The sequence below is a fragment of the Nuphar pumila genome, chromosome 16 (genome assembly GCF_984573655.1).
Source record: "Nuphar pumila chromosome 16, dmNupPumi1.hap1.1, whole genome shotgun sequence".
NCBI classification, from domain to species: domain Eukaryota; kingdom Viridiplantae; phylum Streptophyta; class Magnoliopsida; order Nymphaeales; family Nymphaeaceae; genus Nuphar; species Nuphar pumila.
This window is the reverse complement of record NC_143264.1, coordinates 82,651,027-82,661,739: the sequence shown is the minus strand read 5'-3', so window position 1 is coordinate 82,661,739 and position 10,713 is coordinate 82,651,027.

Here is a 10,713-nt window from a genome sequence, read left to right as displayed (position 1 = left end):
TTTGATCATTAATGTCGATCTGTATGCCGATTCTTAACATCGCTTTTCAAATATTGATTCCTATATTGTGGCAATCATAAAAGCATTGGGTCTTATACGTGTTGGATGTACGAAAATAAAAAATATGGTTACACAACTCCTTGGACTATAACATTGGTGTAGACCGTGACATTGTGCATTTGGTAATCATATATCTATAAGATTATCATATCTTCTACCGTGGCTCAAATATTACTTGCTTTTGCATAAACTATAGATTGGATTTTTTAGAAATATGTTAGATGTCGACATTGAACTGTGGAGGATTCACGTCGCCGAGGATTCTCCTTTACAAAATAATGGCATCGATTGTGGCATCTTTGTAATGAAGTATATTGAAGCAATATACTATGAACGAGTACCAGAATTCACCGTTGTATGTTGTATACTTAAACATGTTTTATTATCCTATATTATTACTGACTACATTTCTATAATGGTCTGACTTTCATTTTTTTTTTCAGGATAATATTCCTAGATTCCGCATAGAACTATGCAAAAAATTGATGGATTTTCTAATTGCGTAAGATACAAAACCCAGACTGCAAGATTACCTAGAAAGCAACGAAAGATGCAAGGCCCTTAGAAGTAAGAGGAAGCCATTTTAAATGTCTACTTGTTCTAAGGATAACGTGAAGAGGGTTACGTTCTACTGCTGAGAGAGAGAGAGAGAGCAATTTTTGGTTCAACATTCAATTTTCCGAACATGACAATTTTTTTATGTACAGACATTTGTAACAGATTTTGTAGACTATGTATACAAATTTTGTAAGACTGTGTACAAAATTCACATTGATCCATAAACCAAAATTACGCACTGGCACACGTGAGTTGAATACGCAAATCGCCACCTCAAGTGCACAAATCACAACAATGTGTATGGTTATTATCGATTTGTAATATATTATGCTGAATTACCGTATATCGATTCGAAAGATATTATGCTGAATTGTCGTAAATCGATTTGTAAGTTATCAAGCCAAAGAGAAGTGAAAAATCTCACCAGCTTTCTTAGAAATAGGAACTTCATGGTCATTAATTGACTAAATAGGAAAAGGTTCATCAGCGGGTTCAAGCTTTGGCTTCTTAATGTCAGTCTGATTACTGTTTTTGTCAGCACACCCTCTCTTTTCTCGAGCAAATGAATGAGGCCAAACCGCCTTCACAACCCACCTTTTTGAGAATGAAGCTTCCCGATATAGTGTCGATTTGGTGATATTGTTTTGTAATATATTATGTTGAATTATCGTATATCGATTTATAAGATGTTATGTATTTTCTAGTATCGATTTGTGAGATATTGTTTTGTTTGTTAATATCAATTTGTAATATATTATGCTGAATTATCGTATATCGATTTGTAAGATATTATGTGTTTTCGAGTGTCAATTTGGTGATAGTGTTTTGTTTGTTAATATCGATTTGTAATATGTTATGCTGAATTGTCGTATATCAATTTGGAAGATATTATGTGTTTTCTAGTATCAATTTATAAGGTATTATGTATTTTTGAGTGTCGATTTGGTGATATTATTTTGTTTATTAATATCGATTTGTAGTATATTATGCTGAATTGTCGTATATCGATTTGGAAGATATTATGTATTTTTTAGTGTCGATTTGTGAGATATTATGTGTATGGTTATTATCGATTTGTAATATATTATGCTGAATTGTTGTATATTGATTTGAAAGATATTATGTTGAATTGTCGTAAATCGATTTGTAAGGTATCAAGCCAAAGAGAAGTAAAAATTCTTACCAGCTTTCTTAGAAATGGGACTTTCATGGTCATTAATTGACGAAATGGGGAAAGGTTCATCAGCGGGTTCAATCTTTGGCTTCTTAATGTCAATCTGATTACTGTTTTTGTCAGCACACCCTCTCTTATCTCGAGCAAATGAATGAGGCGAAACCGCCTTCACAACCCACCTTTTTTAGAATAAAGTTTCCCGATATAGTATCGATTTGGTGATATTGTTTTGTTTGTTGATATCGATTTATAATATATTATGCTGAATTGTCGTATATTGATTTATAAGATGTTGTTTTGTTTGTTAATATCGATTTGTAATATGTTATGGTGAATTGCCGTATATCAAATTGTAAGATATTAAGTGTTTTCTAGTGTCAATTTTTGTGAAAAATTATTTTGTTTGTTAATATCGATTTGTAAGCTATTATATTGAATTGTCGTATATCGATTTGTAATATATTATGCTTAATTGTTGTATATTGATTTGTAAGATATTATGTGTTTTCTAGAGACAAGTTTTATGATATTTGTAGTATGGTTTCTATTATACAATTACAACAAAGAATTATAACATTACAGCAAAGAATTATAGAATTATAAGAAAGAATTATCGATTTATAACAAAGAATTATAGAATTACAATAAAGAATTACAGAATACTAAACATTACAATGATTTACACTAATGAAAGTTAACGCTACAACTATTTTATAACTAAAGAATACACACACGATTTCTGTGTTGTGTTGCTCACTTTTGAATTGAACTGAGTCTGTCATTAAACAGAACAATATCAGGCACTACATTAAGTTCAACAAGAAATACAAATTTCCTCTCAAAATTGTTACATACCAAAAGACTTGTCAAACTCATGCCATCGTTCCACTCAAACAGGTTGGGGGGATTGTAGGTTCCAACATTGTAATGCATGTCTATAGGGTATTGCTGCATGTTGGAAATTACACAAGTTAGATATTGATAAGTTACACGTAATACAATTTACATGGAAAGCAATATACTGTATTACATACTTGTTCATGTAAAGGGCTTGGTTGCTTTAGGAGTTGGTTGTTTTTTACACATTTTCTTGCAAACCAATTCCAGTGCACCATTTGTCCTCCGATGACTGAGATCAGAGGCAGGTTTTCTTTTGATACCTTTCGCTAGGTGAATATTTCTATCATAATCTACAAGGTTTACTCCTGACTTGTCGAAGATGATATTAACGCTTTGACGCAACTTATCATAAGGGTCAGGAGAAATGTGAATTTCACCTATGCTGTTCGATCTCGTTTTCTTAGATTGGTCTTCATGAGCTACAACAGACTCATGTTGAATTAACTGCACTTTTTCAAGTAATTTTCTTGATACTTTTCTCATACATACATAGGCTTCTTCACTTTTCGATGGCAAATCTGCAACATGCATAAGTGACCTACATAATTGTTGGTAACGGAAGGCTATGTGACACTTCTCATCAACACCAGATGTACTGACATTATTTGTATCCAGCAGTTCAATCTTTGCTTGTCTCGTCCATCTTCGCATTATATATGACTCAGGTACTTCTTGTATCTTCTCTTGATTAAGTGCCTTTAATGTATGATGCCATAAAATACCTTTGAATTCAAAAATTTTGCACGTACATTCAACTGTTTTATTGTTAATATTGTACGTAACATGTGCTTTTCTTTTTTGTTGCTCTTCGCCCTCCCATACAACATGATATTTGTGCATATTTTTATATTGCATACGTCCTTCTATGTTGCAATTCATGACTTATATAACCTCATTCTTAGTTCATTCAAATACAGTTAGTGTATACAGATCTGTAGGTCGGATCAATATTTTCATGCCCAAAGTTACAAAGCGGGTGTTGAAGCATTTCACATCTTATTCAAGCTCATTCTGTCTAAGACTGTCTACAAATAATTCATATTGTTCCATCAAGCGAAACATTGTTAAACATGAATACAAGGTTTTTTTCAGTGTAGCAAACATAGATTCAGCTCTTTGTGTGCTTATCATACCTAGACAAAAGTAATGACTTTCATATGCCAATGTCCACTTCTCTTTGTCTGCATATAAATTTTGCAACCACACACAATCTTCAAGGTCATAAATTTGAATCATTTGCTCCCAATCAGACAAAAAAGTGACCTTGTTCATGCTCTCAAGTACACACTTTCTAAACATTTTATCAAACCCTGTCTTCTGATTAAAAATGTGTCCTATGTTCTTTGTTGCATTTTGAAAGATATGTCACAAACGTAGGCGATGATGTGCATATGACCATACATGAGACACTGAAGCCGTAATTGCATGATCACCATCTGTAAGTACAGCTCCAGAGTACTTCCCATTCATTGCCTGTGTAAATACTCTGAACAACTACTCAAAGGTTTTCTTGGTCTGGTTATACAAAAAAATGTCGCCTAATATGCAACTCTGTGAGTGATGGTTCACTCCGACAAACTGCGCAAATGGTCATTGTTTCGTATTAATCTTCATTGTCGTATAAAAAATAAACACATCATTGAAGCATGCATAATCTACTCTTAACTTTGAATCTGCCCAAAACATATTCACAATATACTCATATTCATCCAGTTGTATTGCAATAAAGAAACCAAGGTCATTGCTTGAATTCTTATGTAGGTAATCAACCAAAGAACATATTCCTTCATTCTTCATGTTGTCTGACCTCTTCCTTCTCAAATGGTTTCTTAGATTCATAGGTGTGAATGGTACATTCTCGCGACCACCATCTACGTGCACGAAAAAATTATGTCTTTCTTGGTGCAATGCCGACAGTATCAGCTATTTCAGCAATTGTAGCATGCGCTGCAATTACTTCACGATGTGACCTTAACATAGGAGTCATAAATGAATCACCTAATTCATGGTTATGATCATTGATTAAAGTACGAACTACATATTTCCCATTCAGAAGTCTTTTTAACACCATTCTCGCTGGACAGCCGCATCTTGAATATGGCTTGCTCCTTGTTGGATTTCCACTTGACTTCTTCTAACCTTGCTTTGAACAAACATATGTCTTTCTCACCACGACACCCTGTGCATTTTTTGCCCAAGACTACCTTTTAACACTGAAGCCAAGTTTTAAGGCATAATCACTATAAAATTTGTATGCAGCTTCCTCATTATTAAACTGCATTCCCTCTACGGGAACAGAGTCAAGTGTGTTATCATGTAGACATGAGGTGTTTGCACCTTTGTCAAGTGCACTGTCATGATCATCTACCTCATTATCGAATTGCATTTTGTCTAATGAAATATCATTATCGAATTGCATTTCGTTTGCTGGAATATTCAAGTCTAGAGTGAATCCAATGCATGCACCCTTCTTAGCATGTGCATCATTAGTGCACATATTCACTTCTTCAGGTGCGTCGATAGTACGGATGTTCATTGCTCCATGCCTTTTCAGTGATTGAGACGCATCATCTTCACTGTAACTAGTTGATATGCTCAACACTGTCATGAGCAAAATATCAATTTGCGTTAGTCAACACATACGTTTACTATGATTTATTCAAGATGCATATAACAACGGCTACTGATTAGTTAAGCAAGTCAAAGAAATGATTGAATGAATTACAATATCAAAGCAACAACATAATATATTACAAACTCAACATAATATATTATAAATTGATATTAACAACCATTTACCATATCTTACAAATCAAACCTAGAAATTGCATAATATCTTACAAATCGATATATGGCAATTCAACATAATATATTACAAATCGATATTAACAAACAAAACAATATCTCTCAAATCGACACTGAAAAACACATAACATCTTACAAATCGATATACGGAAATTCAACATAACATATCACAAATCGATATTAACAACCAAAACAATATCTCATAAATCGATACTAGGAAATACATATCTTACAAATCGATATACGACAATTCAACATAATATATTACAAATTGATATTAACAAACAAAATAATATCTCACAAATCGATACTAGAAAACACATAACATCTTACAAATTGATATATGGCAATTCAACATAATATATTACAAATTGATATTAACAATCAAAACAATATCTCACAAATCGACACTGGAAAACACATAACATCTTACAGATCGATATACAGCAATTCAGCATAATATATTATAAATTGATATTAACAATCAAAATAATATCTAAAAAATCGTCACTAAAAAATACATAATATGTTACAAATCGATATACGATAATTCAACATAATATTACAAATTGATATTAACAAACAAAACAATATCTCACAAATTGACACTAGAAAACACATAAAATCTTATAAATCGATATACGGCAATTCAGCATAATATATTATAAATCGATATTAACAAACAAAATAATATCTCAAAAATTGATGTATGTGTTACTACAACTGCTATTTGCGTTATATTGCATATACTGAGTGAATGGACGATACCGGATGGAGTAGACGCTCTTGCTCGCATCTGTAACTAAGCATTCTTGTCAACAGGTCCCAGCGTCTTACAAATATCTTCAAGTTTCCAACCGTCGAAACGATAAAATCTAACCGATAACAAAACAATGCCTTAATGACACTCACAACGATATATGTTCTTCAACAATAGCATGATGACATGGAAGGGTACTCACCACGCTTTAATGGCACTTGTTGGAATGTTTATGCGTCATTGCTTTTTTTCCATACTGCTTAACAAAAATAAAGAAGAAGAGATTATTGTAAAAAGAGATGGCCGAAAAATACCTCTATGATGCCTACCAATGATTGAACCCGTCGTTCAATTTATAGTTATATCGATGAGGTAGAAACGAACCCGAGAATGTTTTCTATCTAACACAAGGCAGGAACGAGAAGGCGGCCATGTGTTGTAACACAAGCTAAAAACAAAGGCGGAACGTGCAAATCTATTTACGAGGAGTGGGATGACATTTTCATCTAACATATATCTATCTTAGAGGAGGACATTTTCGTCAACAACATATCTACCTTTTTATATGTTATTTTATTATAAAGTCATCGTGGGCAACATTGGCATATGAATTATCGCGGGTCCTAAGATATTCCTCCATACACACCAGAACACGCAAGTTTGTGCTCCGGGGAGAACACACAACACCCTCTTCAATGTTACTCATGATGATTTTATAATAAAATAATATATAAAAAAGGTAAATATACATTTGATAGAAATGTCCTCTTATAAAATCGATATTCGTTTGACAAAAATGCTCTTCCATAAATAGCTTTGCACTTCCTCCGACTCTTATCATTGTCTGAGTCGGAGCCCATCGGCTCCTTCAAGAGGACAGTGCCTGAGTTGAAGTTTGTGAAGCATATTCTCAAGAGTGCACCATTGCTAGAGTCTCTAAGAATCAACCTCAGTTCGAGAAAAATGATACAGTGGGTTGCCATTACTATGAGCTCATTTGCTTGGAGAGGATGTATCATCAACTGCACATAGAATCACTTTGCAGCAGAAAATGAACTCGACGATGAATGATATAGATGTTTTGGTGATTTCTTTTATAAAAATGAGTCTCTAAAAGATAGATATGCGTTTAACGGAAATATCCTTCCATAAATAGCTTTTCACATTCCCACGAGTCCACATTCTCGCGAGTTTACGTTCTGAATCACCATTTGACAATGCACTATCTGTTGTAACAGGAGCTCCCTTTGACGACACACTCTTTGTCGTCATCTGCTACCGTTGGAGCACACTTTATCGTCGTCTACTGCTACTGGAGCACCATTTGCTATCGTCTGCTCATGAGAAATAGTTGAACTATCAGAGGAATCAGGATTTTGTTTATTGTTCATCATGATACTAGGATGCAAGCGTTGAACTGAGTAGACATAGAATAGTAAATTACAACAGAGATAATGGTGACAACGTTGATCTGATTTCTACTGTAAATCGCTACTCTTTGATATGATTTCTATTGTAAATCGCTACTCTCTGATATGATCTCTATTGTAAATTGTTATTCTCTGATATGATTTCTACTGTAAATCGCTATACTCTTATCTGATTTTTAATGTAAATTGCTATTCTCTGATCTGATTTTTACTGTAAATCGCTACTTTCTAATCTGATTTCTACTATAAATCGCTACTCTCTGATCTGATTTCTACTATAAATCGCTACTCTCTGATCTAATTTCTACTATAAATCGCTACTCTCTGATCTAATTTTTATTATAAATCGTTACTCTCTGATCTAATTTCTATTATAAATCGCTACTCTCTGATCTGATTTCTACTGTAAATTATTACTCTCTGATCTGATTTCTACTATAAATTGCTACTCCCTGATCTGATTTTTTCTGTAAATCGCTACTCTCTCATATGATCTCTATTATAAATTATTGCTCTCTCTCTACTCAGTTCAACGCTGCCACCATTATCTCTTATGTAAATCGATATTCTCTATTTACTCAGTTAGATGCTTGCACCCTGGTATCATGATGAATAATAGACAAAATGTTGATTCCTCTGGTAGTTTAACTATTTTTCACGAGTAGACGACAATAAAGGGTTCTTCAATGGCAGCAGACGACAATAAAGAGTGCTCTGGCGGCAACAGACAATGGCAAAGAGTGCTCCAGCGGCAGCAGACGATGGCAAATGATGCATCGTCAAAGGGAGCTCCTGTTACAGTAGATGGTGCGTTGTTAAAGGATGATCCGGAACGTTTAGAGTGAAATATTATGAGGAACTCCTGTTACAACAGAGGAGTTTACTGTTTAGGGCAAAAATAGAACGTTTGGACTTTAAAGTGTTAAGATCATCCTCCCATTTCTGGATGAATGATATTTTTGTTCTTTTCTAGAATCATCGTTTTATGACAGGAATGACAAGAAAGAGTACTTAAGTCTTTGCAACCGCACCGGACTCCGGTGCTAACTGATGCCGACACACACGAGGATACGAGCCCCACGTGCTTACATATGTGGCGCTCATTCGGACCCCCGAAGATACACCTGTGTGTTCAGGGGGGGAACATATAACCTACTTTGGTATTTTATGGTTGGCTTCTTAGGGTGCTCAATATTTTCAAAATTATCATCCATTTTAAATTAACGGGAGTTTGTCCCTACGTGGTATGAATATATATATATTATTCGCAGAGACTCAGACATACTTACGGTCAGCGACTCAGACATACTTACGGTCAGCGTAAAAGTCTGAGGGCTTACTCCTCAACCCCATGGAGTGGCGAAGGTTCAGCTTATGCAGGAGGGTGACACACATGGGATTTGAACCTACCGTCAAACTGTACAAGCCCCATCCGACTATGCCAAACCCCTTGGGTTGTCATAAGAAGTTTTGTATAAAAAATGTTTTCATAATTTCTTTGTAGTTTTATACATTTTTATTTAGGATATAATTTTTGTGTAGTTGATTAGTACATACCATCTGGTTGGCAAATCATAATTGGAAGCTATACTTATTTAATCGACTTGATAGATGTGTTCAACATGTTTTTTTTATTTAATCGACTTGATAGATGTGTTCAGCATGTTTTTTTTAGGCATTGTACTTTGGATCATATTTTTTAACATAAAAATATGATTATCTATGAATTTGTATTTTTGGTACATTGTGGACTGTTGATTTTTGAAGCTCTTAAAAATCCTGCATACAAGTCATTATCATAATTCAAAACCTGGTTTCTAATCAACAACAAATCATGTAATTCATGTAGAGTTAATTCCTTGAGTCAAGAATTGGTTTAAATAAGCCAACTGATGGACCTTCCGTCAGTTGGCTTATTTAAACCAATTCGTGACTCAAGGAATTAACTTTAGATTTTTTTCTTTTGATAAGTAAGCTGGGAGATAAAGTCTAGATTTTTCTCCTAATTTTTTTTTTGATAAGCAAGCTTGGAGATAACCCTCATCGGAACCCGAGACTCCTTGGTTCTGACAGTGTGATCTAACCATCCAGCCATCTCATTTGATTCCAGTTAAGTCTAGACTCAGATAGACTTTTGTAAAAAGATTCTTCCCGGTTTCAAGAGTCACTTGATCGGTCTAGTCTTTCTTGATTAGGCCAAGTTTGACAAGACTCGGCCAGGACAACGAAGTCTTAGTATAAGGGTTTGCCTCCAACTGATATAGGCAAAGTTGAACATGGAAACAGCTGGGTGAAGGAAGTCGACTTGTGGAAGCCTGATCTGTCATGGACCTAGTCAACTGAGGTTCTACTGGAATCAGGTTGGTCCTAACCCTCCTAGGAAGTATGAGGGAGAGCCGAGTCTTGAATAGTATTGGTTTTGGCTGGAGCTGGGGCAACTCCAAGTTTTAAGCCCAGCTTGAGTCGCTAGCTAGGTCTTTATAAGTGAGCAAATTTTGGCCATCATCTCATCGCAAAGGAAAAAGGTGCAAATAAGTCAGTTTGCGAGAGTTCGATCAAAATACAGATACTTGTTTGACCTGTTGATTAATATCAGGTACAAATTAATCCATAGTGAAACCATAGAGCGAATCAGGCTCCCTAAACAAGCACCACAGTCTCAAACTTAGCAACCTATGTACAGACCAAGAAAAACTCAGCGCAGCCCTAATGCAAATGCTCCCACTCTATAGAAAATGGCCGTGACAACTCTGGACTATAGCCCCAAATTTTTACAGTTACTATCAATTTCGAAATTATATAAACTATTTGAAAGAAATATGAAGGCCTCATGGTGACAAATCAAGCTTGATGTGAAAGATAGAAGCAAATGTAGCAGGGATCGCGCCCTGTAGAAGCAGAAATTTCTTACTCACTGGGATACATCTCAACCAACAGAGGCTGTCAACAGGATAGTTGTTCGGAGAGCATTTTTTCTTAATCTAGATATAGAATCTTTTCCATCTCATTTGCTGTTAATTGATTTC